At 41.0% G+C, this 17,404-nt stretch overlaps 1 long non-coding RNA gene across 3 annotated transcripts in view; it reads left to right on the top strand.

Annotated features, from left to right (window-relative positions):
* Window positions 1-17,404, top strand: part of LOC112058734 (uncharacterized) — a 467,231-nt gene that overhangs the window by 147,965 nt on the left and 301,862 nt on the right. The gene's annotated exons all lie outside the window — the stretch shown is intronic.

Raw genomic sequence — 17,404 nt, 5'->3', positions numbered from 1 at the left:
GGAGATTGTGGATCAGGCCTTAAAGCTGATTGTCTTTTTGAATGCTGCAAAAGAAATAACTGGAGCTGAGTGAATAATGCATTTTTCAGTTCAGTGGCAATTTTGAAAAGTAAAAGAAAAATATTTTGAGTCAAACCAAAATGAACATTTTAAACATTTTTGGTGAATTAAAAAGTAAAAAAATAAAATCATTTTTATCTCAACATGTTAAAGATGTATCTGAACAGTTTGGTAACATCAACATGAATTTGCAAAATGTGTCTGTAGGCCACAGATCTACATTTTTCACCAAAGGTCACAAGCCCTAGAAATAGTAGTCCAGTAATGGAGTTTCTAATGAACTCCTTTGAGACCTTTCAACAGCATGGGCAAATCTTCTGTGTAAAGTGGCTGAAGAAGTAATAAGTATGGCCGTTCATTTTCTCCCCATCAGTCTCCAAAAGCCAGTTTAGAGCCCTATCTTGCCAGGTCCTTAATGAATCCAAGGAGATACTGACTGGCATTGGTGAGAGTTGAACACATGCACCTTGCCCAAAGCTATTCAGAATCAGGCCCTTTCAACACATGGGTATTAAGCTAGAGCTAAATGTTCAGATAACAACATAATGGCATTGCAAAATAGGCAAATTGCATTTACCAGAGTTTAAAAACCAGTAAATAGTTTTATATAACTGTTTATATGCTCCAGATGGACAATCTGAAAGTGTTTGGATTATGACTCCATTAAAAATCAAATACTGAGGATGAACAATAAAATTGTTTGTACGGCTTACAGGATAATGCTGCATTTGTTATTTAGATAATTAATTAGGAACAGTCATGCTTTAGATGCAAGTTTCCTCCTCATTCTATCTGGAAGAGAATTGCTTGATAGGATGCTTGTTTACTACAGCTCTCTCGGCCTTGATTTAAAAAAAAAAAAAAAGTCTCTGCACTGAATAGAAAGTACACTGTACTTGTCTGTCTATGGTGTATACAAAAAGTTGTATTTTTCCTTACAATTAAACTAATCTCATCTTTCAATGCTCCTGGTTGTATGAAATAGTATTATACTTAAAATACTATTTGCATAATAGCCCTTTTGAAGGGCTTAATAGCTACGATCATTTTAATCTACGATGGAGTGTTTATAACATATAATAAGATGAAATATTTGATTGTGTAAAAAAGGATTATTAAGACATATATTCAAATCAGAAGAGTAATAAAAATACTAAGTGGGATGGTTCTTGTTATTTTTTCCTAATTCTTTTTGGACACATGATTTTTTTCCCCAGTGACTAGATGTCCATGAGAAGTGAGGCTGCATCTTAAATATTTTAGTTTCTGATGTGATTGTATAATTCTTTGCTCTTCTTCTTTAGGATGCAAGATTTTGCTTGTTTTCAGGTCTGATCCTGCTCCCATTGACAGCAATTGACTCACTGGGATCGGGTTCAGGGCCCCTATTGTGAATGTAGTAAGCAGCTGTGGGTTTTTATTTTTTTAGCTACATATGAGACAAAAACAAATTGCTGGCATAAATTATGAGTCATTCTCTTGAGTGTGTAATCTAGTCAAGAATCAGTCTTGTGAAGAGGCACACTGGATTTGATATAAAGAGCCTGCCGTTGCCACTGGGAACAAGCCACATGCTGTAACAGCTATTCACAGCTTTCCTCACTCATCCCTCAGCCAACATACCATAGTATACAATAGACACATCTTTTCATAGAATATAATATAGGAATTTCATCATCTATAGTATATGGATTTGATTCTTGTTATAGAATTGGAAAACTAATTATTTTAACATCTGTTGTCACATTTATTTGAGATTTCAAAATTAAACTTGAATACCATAACCTGTTTACTAACTCCATGTTTTATTATACTCTCCTAACCAATGAATCATCATATATCTAACTTAACACCAACTATTTTTTTGGTTAAGTAACTCTTAATTTGCTTATTAACTAAGGTATTTTCCTCTGGATTTCAAGTGTTAAACTTTCACGCCTTAGTATTGTACAACCAACTGTGAGTATCTCGGACGTAGTTTGATATTGAACAAGTGTTAGTGTTTCTTGTGATAAAAGGAGTCTGCCTTGCACTTAGTTCTTGTGTTGGTGTGATATTTTGAGACTCTGTTCCAAGTCTATTGGTGTCTGATCAGCCTATACTCCTTCCGTGTCCTGCTGATCAAGTCTCAAGGGACAAAGTATTTCACTGGCCTCCATTTTCATGTATGTATCTTGTGGTCATAGCAGTCAAATGTACTTACGGTTTTGGAGATATATATGCTTATCAGCTACTACATTAAAGAGGATGTGTCTGTTTCACACATGTAGCTTACTTCAAAGTACATGATTTGTCCTGAGGAAATAATTTGATCCTGACAGGGTCTCCTAGTTGTAGTTCTTGTAGGTCTTTAGCTGGTTGGTAGGCTTTGACCTTCACATGTGTCTCTTCCTTTTCATCTGTTACTCCTTCCACTACTGCCAATTGTAGTAATGTGGGTGCTTAGAGGCACCAAGGTACAAGTATGTGTTGACTTCAAGCATTGTACCAGGCTGCTATAAATACCTTCTGTTGGAGTGTTTCTCCATTCAAAAAAAAAATTGCCATATATTTTCTTTGCTTTTTGGAGCTTTTTTTAGTAGAGTCTTAGCAATTGTAATGGATGATTCATCTTTGCCATTTGACTGGTTATGATATGGTAATGAACTCCCATTTCCAGGTAAATTGAACAAACTCACTGCAAGCAAGGTAGGGTATGTTGTCTCTAACTTCACACTTTTGAATTCCATATCTTCTGAAATTCTCCATTGTTTTGTCTATGATGGGTGCTGTGGTAGTGTCTGTCTGTTCATGTTGGTTCCAGAAGTCTGAAGAGTAGTTTACAATACTGATCTTGTGTGCGTGGTTTGCGATGAAAAGTCCATTCCTATTTTGCTACAAGGTCTGTTAGGAATACTGTGTATTTTCATGGTCTCTCTTTGATGCGTCACCGGTATTTGCCCACATGTATCACAACTACTCATCAGATCCTTGATATCCTTGGGCATGTTTGGCCAGTATAAGGTGTCTGTGGTTTTCTAAAGAAATGTTTTTAATCCCAAATGGCTCCAATGTATTCTTGAGAGGTTCTGTTCTCAGTGATCTGAAAATAATGATTCAATTGCCTTTATATATGACACCATCTGGTATGCTTAGCTTGCCTCCATAGTTCTGGTATTCCTGAGAGGCAGGTGGAGTTTCTCCCCTGGTGCCTGGCCATCCTGACAGAATGATAGACATGAACATTTGTAGATCTTTGTCTTACATAATTTAGTCTCTGATACTTTTTAGACCCTGCTTGAAGCTGGCATATAAGTGGCTAGGTTGGTGCTTTTTATGTATTTCTGTGTTTTCTGTATTTCTGTCAGATTGAGGATCTCATATTGTTCTTCAGCTGATGTATTTTCAAGCTGCAAGGCTGCTCTGCTCTAGATAAGAAGACAGCTATGTACATATCAGTCCCTTTCTTGTTGCATGAGTTGAAGGTGTTTTGGGGACACTAGCAGTGGCTTTCAAAAAATGTTTCCCAGTGGTTTATAGTCACTTTCTACTGAAATGGTTTGTGATGCTTCTTGGTTCACAAGGTAATATTTCAGGCTGGGATATTTGGTCACCTGCTCCTTGATATGTATGATGGCTGCGTCATACTGAAGTAGTCATTTCCACATTACATCACTGCCACTAGTTGCTGCAGGGGTTCACATACATCTGAGAGGCTTGTAAGAAATTTTGTCAGATAGTTTACTAATTCTAATGGTTTCTGAACCGATTTAATATCTTTAGGTGTGGGCATCTGCTGTATTGCTTTTATATTTGGTGAAGTCATAGCCCTTGGGAGGTCAGCAAGTATATCATGTATGGTGCTGCAGTCAATAGCAACTTAATATTGTTATTTAATTTTAGATTTACTTCCCTGGCTCTTTCTAGCAGACAGATGAAGTTGTGGTAGTGATCTGCCACAACTTCCACCATGTTGTCACTGCAGCCGTACACTAGAATGTTATCTTCTATGACAATAATCCCTACAACTCCTGTTACTACATCTTGCTGCTGACATTAATATTCAATGCATCAAGTACTCTAGTTCATTCTTCCCTCTGCCTCATAAGAAGGGATTTGATTGTGAGTCTCCTGTGTTGTAGGAGAATACCCTATCCACTGGGCTATGGGATATCCTGGTATGGATCATTTTCAGTCTTTCTTGTTGAAGTTGTTCCACTTATTATAAATAAATAGTTTTTGGAACAGGGACCTGAGTCTTACCCTTAACAGGTTAATGCACTCCCTAAAAGGGTCTAGAATCATTCTCCCTAGCTTTTTGGCCCAATGACTATCCACTGTTAGTCATAATCATTCATGATGACAATGGATAGTCATGTAGGTAGGAAAACATCAAGACTGACTATATAGCCTGGTTGGTAGGACACTTATGTAGGATGTCGGAGACCCAAGTTCAAGGCTCTGCTCCAGTGTCGATTTATAAAAAGTGGAATAGCTTCAAGATAACAGGTTGAGAAAGCTCCATACCAGCATATCCCATAGCCCAGTGGCTTGGGCTCTCACTTGCAGCATGGGAGATTTAAGTTCCTTTCTCCTCATCAGGCAGAGGGGAGAATTTAGCCTGGATCGCCTACATCCTAGTAGGCCCAAGCATAACACCACTGCCTGAGTTACTGAAGTCCTCAAATCATGGTTTACAGACTTCAAGTTACAGAGAATTCACCATTTACACTAATTTAAACCTAAAAGTGACTTGTTCCCTACCCTGCAGAGGAAGGCAAAAAACCCAGAGGGTCTCTGTCAATCTGAATGCCATATTTGGGGTTGGGATAAAATTTCTTCCCAACCCCAAATATGGCATTCAGTTAGACTCTGAGCATGTGCGCAAGACCCACCAGGCAGATAGATTGGAAAGAAATCTCTGTAGTAACTCAGAGCCCTCCCCATCTAGTGTCCAGTCTCCAACTGTTAGGGATATTTGCTACTAGCAGTTGCCGATGGGACACATGCCATTGTAGGCAGTCCCATCATATCACCCCTCCATAAACTTATCAAGCTTGGTCTTGAAGCCAGTTAGACATTTCCCCCCCCCCACTGCTCCCCTTGGAAGGCTCTTCCAGAACTTCACTTCTCTAATGATTAGAAACCTTCACCTAATTTTGAACCTAAACTTGTTGTTGGCTAGTTTATATCTATTTGTTCGTATGTCCAATCATTTCTCCCCTCAGCCTTCTTTTGGTTAGGCTAAAAAAGCCAAGCTCTTTGAGTCTCCTCTCATAAGGATTTCTGGAAGAAATCCCAGTTCTTCAAAAATGACTTGGTAATCTTTTAGCAGCTTTGCTGCAGGGATGTTGTCACAGGGTAGGACTTCTCCCCAGCTTCCTAACACTCGCTGCTGTACCCATCTCCTTTTGAGAAGGTATATTCATTTAACAAAGGCAAGAGAAAACAGTCTTTTATCTCATTCCCTTCTTTCAGGCTTCAGGGCCAACACTCCCTGGGGTCTCTGACGCGCATGCTCCTGGCAGCTCCCTAGTTCTTGTCAGCTCTGCTCCCTTCCTGGAGCCTTGAGTACCTGCCCTAGGGTTACCAACCTTCCAGGATTGGCCTGGAGTCTCCAGGAATGAAAGATTAATCTTTAATTAAAGATTATGTTGTGTGATAAGACCTCCAGGAATAGGTCCAACCAAAATTGGCAACCCAAACTGGCCCCTTGCTCCAGGGACACACCACAGGAACTAGTTCCACTCCACTGTGGCTTCCCTTTCCCAGGCACAGCCTGTCCCAATCACTCCCTTCGACCTATCATTTCTTTTAATGGCAAAGCAGACTTAATTGAATAGTCTATAATAGCTACCAACTATAATTCCTATATTTAGTGATTCATATTCTCGCCCTCTGTTCTCTGTCCATCAGGTAATGTAACAACACCTTTCTAATACTACCACATTTCCCCAATATTTGTACTAAATAACATGCTGTAACTTTTGTTTACCTTATGATGTTTGAAGATGTTTGAATTCCTCTGAAAGCTTTTCCCTTTATTTCTTAAAGCTCTTACATACCAATAAAAGGTGATCAATTGTTTCGTCTACCTGCCAGAATGCACACAGTCCTCCTTGGTGTCTGTTTTAGTCAAAAAAAGATTTTTGTTTAAGCCACAATGACCAATTAGTACCCTGAACAAATTCACTTTTTTTCCCCCTATCCAGGCCCAGAAGTATATACTCAGCCTCAACTCTAGGGCACAATTTAAAAAAATTGCCTTTTTTCATTAATACAATTTTTTTGCCATTCCTCTTTTAATGTTTTTCTGTACTAGGATTTTAAATACCTGTTTACTGAAGGGTATTTCTATGTCAATCCTTCCATTTCATATGGCATTTTTAGCTGCTTTGTCCACCATGTCATTCTCTATTATCCCAGTATGCACTGGGATCCAAGCTAATGCTACACATATCTCCATCTGTACTCATTCTGTTCATAGAAATATAATTTATTTGATTAAATCACTTCTGCATATTGAGACATGCTTTTTTATCACCATAAGGCCTGAGAGTGAATTTAAAAAAATGACCGCAACTGCTGGGCGTACATCCCAGATCCAATTTAGTGCTAGCATAATTGCTACTTGTTTGGCTGTCATGACAGCTACAAAATCGAATATTCTTTTAGATGTACTAATTCCAAATTTTGATTTACAATATGCTGTGTCCCTACTCTTCCTGTTTTGTCTTATTTGGACCCATCTGTATATATTTGACAAAACTGATTCCACTTTTCATCTATATACAAGTACACTTCATTTTTAATACCTACTGCAGTGGTGGGCAACCTGTGGCCCGCGGGCCACAAGTTGCCCACCACTGACCTACTGTCTTTTTTTTTACCCTTAAGTTTATAACATAAATCTAAATCCATGTTTGGACATGTGACTTTCCAACCATAACTAGTTTTTCCATGTCTAAAAGTTTTGACTTCATTTGGCTTTTCCTTTTCTTTCAACTTCTGCATCCATACTAACTTCAATGGCATGTGGCGTTCTAACTGTGTGTTATAGTTCACCTATTGAATGCCCAACAATCCTCATATATTTGTTTGGTACTTTTATTATTAAAACGCCCATTAACTTTGGCCCAGAAAGTTAGGTCCAGTAGTTTTATTCATAGTGTAACTGTCATTTCACTAGACATTATCTGTAGCGAGCGTTTTTCCTTCTCCTTTGTGATTGGGGGAGTGTCACAGGGTCAGTGCAGAATCAGATTCCACTCTAGGAGAAAGAGAGGGGCTTGTGCCAGGCAGAGTCATTCATCTGTTTATGCTCCTTCCCCTTGATTCTTTGTAGGGCCTTATAGGATGTTAGATAACAAATCCCAGCTGCTGACTCTGGTGTACAGCAAGACAGGAAGGTGGGGCAAGGGCATGGGTGGGAAGGCTATTTAGCATCCAGGGTCACATCCAGCACCCAGAACTACTCCAACCCATGGAGCTCAGCAGTGACTCGACAAGCCACACATCCTCTGTAGAGTCAGAAAGTGCTGGATGTGTGCTCCCTGTGACCCAGCACTGTGTATGTACCAGCTGGGATCCCAGCCACAGACAGGGGCGCCAGAGCAGGGACCCCTCATTAACCAGCTATATCTGCTTCCCGAGTGCACCAGGCATCACTATTAAACCTGCCCCCAGGGCCACATGCTCTTCCTGTTTACAAGTCCTTCTTTGTAGTAAACCTCAGTCCTCCCCTGTACTCCACAATTATAAACAGCCTCTGAGCCATCTGTACAGACTGATGCATGATGAGCGAGTGACTCCTTCTGCCCTGTACCTCTGCTCTAACATATGGCACAGAGAGGGCCGGCATAGCTGGATTGGTAACTGGTTAAAAAAAAGGAAACAACGGGTAGCAATAAATGGCCAGTTTTCAGAATGGAGAGAGGTAAATGGTGGTGTCCCCCAGGGGTCTGTACTGGGCCCAATCCTATTGCACTGTGCTAGGTGCCATATGAGCACACACCACAAAGATGGTCCCTGCCCCAAGTGCTCACAATCTAAGTATATCCCGGTGCTGTTGTGTTTTGGCAACCTTTGCTCATTACTGCTAATATTGTGGAGGCTTTTCTTTGGTTTTCCTTTTATATCCAGTCCCATTGCGATTATTTAGATTTCCTACTGTGATCTACAGAATGTCCAGTTGCTATACATACCCCTCTTACATGTCCATCTACTCAGGAACAGGAACTGGGATGTCACCATGATTGTTTACTCTTTCCTTTTCTTTTTTGGAATGTTCTTAGAAGTGAGTTCACATCAAAAACTGCCACCATGTTCTGTGTGCAAGTCTAAAGAGACAGAGCGCCAAGACGGTATAACATTCAGGTTTTATTCCTTTCTCCATATATTCTGTCCTTTCTCATCAGGCACTTCCTAAAAGTAGAGTTTTCTAAGTTCCTCTACATAATCATACTATAGCACCCCTATTGGGAAGCTATTTATCATTACAAGATGCTGCAACTTGTAAAGCCAGCATTGGGGGTTGGGTTGTAATCGTGGCTGAGGGGGAAAAATTTGGTTTTAGGTGTTTGTAATTGTCGGGCAATATAACCTTTCAATATAGTGGTAATATGCTCAACAGTGAGAAACAGCTCCATGCCCCAGATTCCTCTTCCTTGATGATTTACGGGTCTGTCCCTTGTCTAAGGTTATTTTTCTACAGGAACAGTTTATCTGGCATGGCTATCTGGGGATAGCCTTTCAATTTGCTAGAAACAAGCAGCAGCAGCTCTAAAGTAGCCATTTCGCTACTGGCTGATATTTGCTGCCTCTTTCCGCTGTTAAGTACCTGTTATGGTTCCCCTCAGATTTCCCTTTTTTATTGTTGAGGAGAAGGCATATTGTCACAACTCCCAGGCTGAAAATTCTCATGCTTGCTCTCAGTCCAAATGCAAAATATTCCCTGGAAGTATGGTGAAAGTACATGCCTCTCTTTTGGGAATAGTCAGCTGTGGGGAGAAGGGTGATTTTCATAAGTTAAGACATTTTTGAGATGTTTTCTTTGCATATGGATAATGCAAAAGTATCTTATTTTTAAAACTTGTCATGGACTCTGTTTACACGGAGACAGAAGTGTTTTTACATTTGCTTTAGAAATAATGAAGTAATAAGTGTTTGAAAACTGCATGCTGTGAATTCCCAGTTCGTGACTTTTCACTAAATCTGTAACAATATGCCAAAGCACGGTGCTCCTGATACATGCAAATATATGTGCACCTGTATATGCAGTGCAGTTCTTCATAGTGATATAAATGCTGCTCTTTATTTCAGTGATTGCACATTGAAATAATGATGATAATTTTACATTTAGGGAGCAGTTTCCATCTCAAATGATCCTAAAAATTTACAAACTATGGCCCTTGATTCTACACTCAGATCCATGAAAGTGGAACCCCCCCAGTGATTTCAGCAGAGCCTGATATTCATTCTGTACAGAACTGGTTGCAGGATCAGGGCCTTTGTTAGTGACCCTATGAGTCATGTTGCAGGCTTTGGCCCAGTACATAGAAGAAACTTTACCAACTGCTGAAATACATCCACCTTTGAAGTAATGTTTGGCAACTGTTGAACAGCGCGTAACAACGAGGCACAGGACTAGAATGGAAGAACACCTTCAGTTCATACAAAAGCATGGAATATGTTTATTTCAGCATGTGACTCTATATACACATGTGAACATTAACTAAATGGTTAAATAGATCCAAATGTATGATTTCTTTTAAAGTAGTTTTTCAGACATTTATTTAGCATTAAGAAATGGATCATTCTGTATGTCAGTTGTTTAAATGCTATATTACAGTGATGAGTGTAAGCGGAGTTATCCTGTTGAATTTCATTGAAATGTACGCTCCAGAATTAGTGGTGCAAATGAGATCAGAGTTTGGTCCACAGTGCAGAATTTGTACATTTCATGTCCCTGTAGTGTGACGTTAGCAGTGGGTATTATACACAAAGCAGGATTAAATCTCTTTGACCTCAGCCCAGCTAACACCTACACAACTGCTTAATTTGAAGCATGTGAGTAGCTCTGTTGAATGCTTAAAGTTAAGTCTGTGTGTAGGTGTTTGTAAAATCACTGCTTTATGTGGGCGGTTGGGGTACTGCTACTCATTCACTGGTACTGTGCTTTTTTTGGGGGGGGGCTCTATTGTTCTTGTACTTGACTTCAGGATGGGTTTTCTAAAATATGTTCAGCTTCCTCACAGTGTTAAACAAGCCTCTCCAAATCATATTTTTAGGAGTTAATGTGAAAGTCAGATGCTTTTTTTTTTAAGGGAACCCAGCTCTGAGCTGCTTATAATTCTTTGTTCAGGCACAAAAATGAATATAAATAAGAAAATATAATATGTATTTAAAATGAAAATTCAGAAGTCCGAATTCCTTCAGCCTTATATGCCAAATTAAAATCATTGGTGTAAAAGTGTGCACAAGATTTTTAAAAACAGCAAAGACGGAAGACATACCACCCACCCACTCCAACTGGTGGGGGAACTTGATGGGATCAACTGAGGGGGGACGACTCCAGCAGCAAGGTGGGGAGCCATGTGGTGAGCGCCCCACATAGTTCTTCCCCAACGTGGGAGTCTGTGTCACATATTGGCCAGACAGAGGGGAAAAGTGTTGATTGGCCAGCATCCCACAGCCCCAGGATTTAATCTGGAGCAGGGCCAGGTAGAGCTTCTTTTGACTCCATTCCAGCAGTAGTAGCAGTCAGGATGCAAAGGAGGACAGGTAAGAATTCCAGGGCCCCTTTCCCCAGGGGTGGAGGTTCTGCTGCTGTGGGAGTTGTACGCCTGCATTAGGGTTCAGACATCTAATGGAACCTGCTTAGGGAGGGATTCCATGCTGTTGCCTCCCCTGCCCTCCCTACTTGAACAGGGTTGAGGGTTGAAGCTAAGGGCCACATGCGGAGGCTGATGGGGTCACCAGGTCTTGAGATGCTGCAGCTTGGGTCAGGACTGCTGCCACGCCTCTCCCCCTGCTCATGGTGATATTATATCATCTGGGAATCCTGGGATTGCCACCCTGTGGGGAACGATGTGCTCTGTTTTATATGGTAATAAGCTTGTAGCCCCCGAACTGGAACCACTTAAATGCCTGATATGGGAGAGTACGGGTCATGGACAAGTAGCATCCTTCCCCTATGTTTAAATTTAATAAAAGTTGTGGCCTGCCATCTAAAATCCATCCATGTATAGGTCCTCATTTTGCCTCTGTGTCCGAATCAATGAGCCTAGCTGTTACAGCTGTTTCCTAACTGTGGAAATCAATAAAGAACTCACTAGATTTTCAAAAATGTGTTTACTTTTTAATGTTGAAAGAAGGCATCCTACAAGCTTAAAAAAATCTCTCTATATATATGGACATGTGCTTTTTAAAAAGTTTCTGATACAACAGTTGCAATAGATATGTCTATACCTGTACACTACCCTCAGCTGCATGGCACAAAGACAACATGTATAAGTCCCTGCCAACCAAAGATGACAAAACTTGTTAAATATTCTCCTTATTTTATAGGTAGGGAAACTGAGAGACAGAGGTGAAGGGTGACATTTCCAAAAGACAGCACTAATTTTTGGGTGACTCCCTTTTTGGATTCGGCACCTCAAATCAGGGTTCTCTTATGAAAATGCAGCCATGAGTGAATGACTTGTAAACGAGTCCAGGGTGGCAGCAGAGAGGTGAGGGGTAGGTATGCAGTACTGTTCCCTGCTAGTATGCAGCTGTCACGGGGTGACACTGGGCCTTTAAGGGGGAAGAGTCCAGGTCATCTGTGACTGTTCAGTTGACCCCCAGTTAGGCTTAAAAAAAGGCACCTGGGCCCTAGAGAGCAGACTGAAAGAGTCGGGGGGAATGGGTGGGAGCTGCCTAGGAACAAAGGAGAGACAGAAAGAGCAGCAGAGAGTCGCCTGAAGGAAGGAACTGCAGGAAACCAGAAGGAGAGCAGTAACTGTGAGCTGCTGGCGATGAGTTCTAAGGAAACTGTTGAAGGATGGGTTAGCGCTGAGGAGCAGTGCCAAGTTGCAGGAAGGCTGGTGCAGTGGCCCGGCCCCTAGGAATGAGGGGAAGAACCAGCATGGTCAGTGTAAGACAGGGCCCAGAAGCAAAGGTTGGTTCTGGAGGGAGGTTCCCTTAAGCAGTGGTAGGACTCACAGGTGAGGAGGTCTGGGCGGAGTGAAGCTTTGCTGGGAGCCCTCTTGCAGGAGAACTGACTGGGGAGCTGTGGGAGAGAAGTGGGTCTTGGAACTCTTGGGTAGGAGGCCTGGAGAGTGGGGCCCTGGAGCAGGGGCTAAAGAAACTGTGACCTTTGAGTGGGATTGAATAGCTGCTGCATTATAACCTTGTTTTACTGGGAGTGATCTGTGGTCTGTGACCATTTATAATAGAAAGGTTTGAATTTGCTGCAAAGAGAGGCAGCATTCATTTATACAGGTGAATTCCAAGGGGAAACTGAGGCAGCCACAAATTGTGCTGTAGCCTGCTGCTGGAGGGTGCTCCAGGTGGGGCTACCCTATGACAATAGCAGTCATCATTTCTACCACATCTACCAGGAGCATTAGCAGATATGCATAATGAAAGGGCCATGATGAAGATGAGACTGGGGGAGCAGCTGCCCTGCATGGCATGATCCCATAGACAACCCACCTAATTCACAGGAAACATTGCCACATGTGATAATGTGGATGAGTTCAATACTTCACTATTCCCCCTCTTCCCCCAAGTTGCTTCTAAAGGGAAGTGCAGAGAGTTAATTTGCAGGAAGCAAGAGTTGAGTCAGAGTCAACACAACTCAGAATGCAGTGTGGAGCTGAGGGACTAAGCTGATATCTGTGGGATTAGGCTGAGTTGTTCCTGACCCTGTCAATGCTCTTATCTAGCAACCGAATGTGGCCTAATATGGGGAGCAGCGTATGAGTGAGTAAGGACCTGGTTCATCTTGTGTATCATAACTCCTCCCCTTTCGTTCTTATTTACAGGGGAAAGGAGCATATGGAGCTATAAGAAGGGTATACTACTTAAACTGATATGGTTTTAGGCCTTGTCTACACAGGGAGGTATTCTTGATTAACTCCATGTGTAGAAGCTTCTATTCTGGAATAAGAGTGTCTTATTCTGATGTAGTTTAATTCATTTTGGAAGTGGATTAAGATAATTTGGAATAAAACACTTTTATTCTGAAATATGAGCTTCCAAATAGCTAATTTGCATTCAATTTACATCCTGTTTTATCCCAGATTGACTGTTATGTATTGACAAGCCCTTAGTTAATTAAATGCTGATGAGATCTTATAATAAATTTTATATAAGAAGATTACTAGGTAACTTCAGGTTTTTTGTGCTCCAAATACTCCAAAAACCAATCTGTTTCATGCCCTTTAACTCTTAACACTTCTCCAGCCCTGATTTAGACTTTCCATTTAAAAACTACCATGTTGCTGAGGAAACAATAAATTACATAATTGCCTTTATTGCCATGGTGAATGCTGGACTTCCTGGATAAAACCCATCTCTGCTCCTGTTATTCCAAAGTAATGATTTCTTCAAACATGTTTTAGCAGTGCTGGGTGATAACTGCAGAAAACATGTCAGCAAATATTTGCTCAAATTTAAAAACAAATTTGCTTTGGCTGGCCTCCAGCCCCTCTTGTGCTGGTTTTCTGTAAACAGATGATTCACTACTACTATCTGTATGTTGTTTTTTGAGCATCCAAAAATACACTGGGTACTCATGGTGATCAAATTTTATTTGCTCCCGTGCTTGGTGAAAGCACATTTTAAGCTCCCAGACTTGAGTATTTGCACCAGAAGTTGTGTATTCAACATGGGGTGGGATCCAGCTTGATGTATCAAGGGCAGGGTTCCCAAAACTTCTTGCCAGAGCCCTGGCACAGAGACAATTAAATGAGCCAGGGCAAGGATCTGAGTGGCACCTTTGCAGTTAGGACTGTGCACGCTCATGCAAATGGCTTTGAGAGAAGATTAAATTTAAACCCTGCAACAAGTCAATGAATGAATATTACAGCAGTCTAGGGTGTGGTTTGGGTTTTTTTGTTTTGTTTTATGGGGGTTTTTTGGAATGAAGCCTCAGCCAAAGCACGTGTGGCCCAGAGAAAAAATGGTCTAACATATCTAAGTATCCCTTATTCTGCTTATATCTCTTACCATCCCCTGAGAGATCCAAAGCCTCGCTGGATTCTTCAGGCCTTCTTCCTGATAGCACTCCTTGAGTCAAGGATCAGAAATTATATCATTTCACTCGAGATGGTACTACAGCTGACCCTGTTCCCATGATAGAATACTGGGGGATGCATTGAGCATGCTCTCAAGATGTTCTGTGTGGCCATATGCACTAAATCGTTCCTTGTGAAGCCATTTCAAAGAGCAAGTATCCCCTCAGAATAGTGCAGCCTCCTTGAGTATGTAGCCAGGGAGCCTGCATAGCTATCCAGCTCCTGAGCAGTTTTAAGCTGGGCAGAATTCACAAAGCGCGTTTGGGAGTGTCTCTTTCACTTCCTGCATTTGAATTGTAAGGAGAAAACTTTAGGTGACTATCATGGAGCATATCCTCAGCTGGTACAAACTGTCGTATCTCCATTGACTTCAATATGCTTTGCACCATATCAGGTTAGAGCAAATGAAATGAACCTGTAAGATCTCTCAAGCTACCATGGTTTGCCCTGCACCAGTACTTAGATGGAAAACCGCCAAGGGACTTCTGCATGCTACAGGAAGTGGTACTGTGAGTTTAACATAAGTGGCACTTTTCCTTCACAGTCAACACTGAATCTATGCCTTATATGGTATTGAGGAAGACTGTGATGCTTGAGGTATCATTGGATCAGATGTAGAATCAGAGTGGTCATTTACTCCCCCACTCCCAGCACTTTTTTATGAGTGGAGATATTTAAACCTGGTGTCTTGCTAACATCGAACTCAGCTGTATGCAGTTAAATAACTGCAGAGGTGGATGCACTGTTTCCTGTGTATCACTTACCTTACTTTACAAGTGTTGTTTTGAGGCCAGTTAGTGTCTGCAATGTGCTTTAAGATCAGTAATATAAACGTGCCAGATATGATCATTACTAACACATCAGTTCAGCTAAGCATATGCTTAAGTCTCTGTAAAATCAATGATATTCAAACATGTGCTTTAAATGCTTTGCTAAATAGGGATGGATGTAAACACAGGCTTAAAGTTAGGCACATGCTTAAGTGCTTTGCTGAACTGGGGCCTGAATCTTCACTTTGCTGTCATGATATTGTCATGCCTCTGTCAAGAAAGTCTTCGTAGTTTAAGTTACCAAATGTCTTTTAAAGTGTGTAGAATATCAATGAACTCAGAGTTAACGTTGGGAAAACTAAAGCCTGAAAAGATATATAATATAAAACCCAGAACACCTATTGTGGAGAGCCACATTGCATTCAAAGGTTTGTGCACTGCTTTATAAAAGTACCTTATGCAGCCACCGTTCACTTTTCTTTGGGAAGTTTTCCCTTTGTAGAATCCCTCAACTTGTCAATAAAATTAGAGCTGATTTTGTGTGTGTGTGTGTGTGTGTGTGTGTGTGTGCCTGATGGAATACATTTAGTATGCAACTTCTAGGGTGCCTATTCATTAGCAGCGTCCTGCTGTTCAAATTTTATTAATGAAGCAACCCATCACCCCCCTACCAGCAGACACTTAATTCCTTCCCAGAATCCATCTGTTTTTCATGGTCTTCAGAAACCAGCTTTTCTTAGGAAATCAGCTTTAACAAAGCCTTAGTTCCATGGGTCAATTAAATACCAAATATAGTTATTTCACAGTTACAGATCCTTTTAAAATGTCTCTTAGCCATGATTAATTCTAAGATGATTTCTTGGGAGGGGATTAGGAAATCTAGATCCTACTTTAAAACAAATTTATTCTTACAACGACTCATGAGTACTGCATGCATATGGACTATGCAACTGCTGCTGCTGCTTCCATCTATTATGCTTTTACGTTCATGGTTTGTTTGGAGCTTGCTTTGCCAAAGAGTAGATGCCGTATCCTGTCTCTCATTAATAAATGGTTCATCTGTATTAATAGCTGCCACTTTGTCAACTCTACTCAATCAAAGAGGGTATCCGTGAATGATCACTCACAGAAGGCACATCAGCAGTATGCTTTACAGAAAGACAGCCAACAGCATTCGTAAATACTCCCCCCTTTCGTAATAAAATGTTTTTCAGTATCAGTGTCTGAAAAATGTTCATGTTGTCCCAGAAGATTTTCAAGTACATCATATCGGTTTAGATTTTTTCAGTGTAATTTGTCTCTCATCTGACACACACAAAGCATGTATGTCTTTATTCTAGTTGTGAACACTGTGCGCTCCCAAATCAATTGAGCCTGTATATACTTAAACTGATTTTCCTGCATCTTCATGCAGACCATATTAGCACCAACCACAAACAAAACTACGGATGGCCAGCTCAGCAGCAACCCAGCCTGGATTTCAAATATCATTTCCTTAAAGAAGGTTTTCTGATTGACTCACCCTGACTTTATGTATTTTAATCCAGGATCAAGATCTGCCATGTCCCTCTACGCCTTATTCGTGTTGAGTAGAACCTTACTCGGCAAGTAGTTTCATTAAAATCAGTGAGACTAAGGTATTACTCAATACGAGTAACTGTGGGCAGAATCTAGTTCAATATGTATAAATAGTGACTTATGGCAAACGTTCTTAGGTGCGGGCCGCAGAATGGCAGGACTCAAGTCCCGGTACCAGTTACCTATAGAGATCAGATTGAGCCCAGGTCTGAATTCATTTAGCTCCAAATGCAGGAACTGTTTGCATATAAAAGGAAAAACAGTCTCAGAGAGAGAGAGAGAGAGAGAGAGAGAGAGCGAGAGAGACATCACTGGAATGGGGAGGAAACAAAGAGATGAGACCCACTTGGTCCAGATTTATGCTAGCTAAATCTTAGTCAGTCTTTTAAAGCCTGATCCTGCATCACTGAAGTCAATGGGATCTTTTCCTCTGACCTTAACTGGTGCATGATGAGCCTCAGAGACACTGCTGTAATAAGAACAGGAGTACTTGTGGCACCTTAGAGACTAACAAATTTATTAGAGCATAAGCTTTCGTGGACTACAGCCCACTTCTTCGGATGCAATCTGTTAGTCTCTAAGGTGCCACAAGTACACGACTGCTGTAATAGTCACCTTACACAAAGGCACAGTACGACTGGCTCCTGAAGGCAAAATTGGGCCTTGGGGTCCCTTTCTCAAGTGGCAGTTCCAATCAGTGGGATTACTTGTGAACATTTGAGTCACTCTGCTGCC

Source organism: Chrysemys picta, chromosome 5 (assembly GCF_011386835.1).
Source record: "Chrysemys picta bellii isolate R12L10 chromosome 5, ASM1138683v2, whole genome shotgun sequence".
Taxonomy (NCBI): Eukaryota; Metazoa; Chordata; order Testudines; family Emydidae; genus Chrysemys; species Chrysemys picta.
The sequence above is the reverse complement of the archived record's forward strand: the minus strand, read 5'-3'. Positions and strand labels throughout refer to the sequence as shown.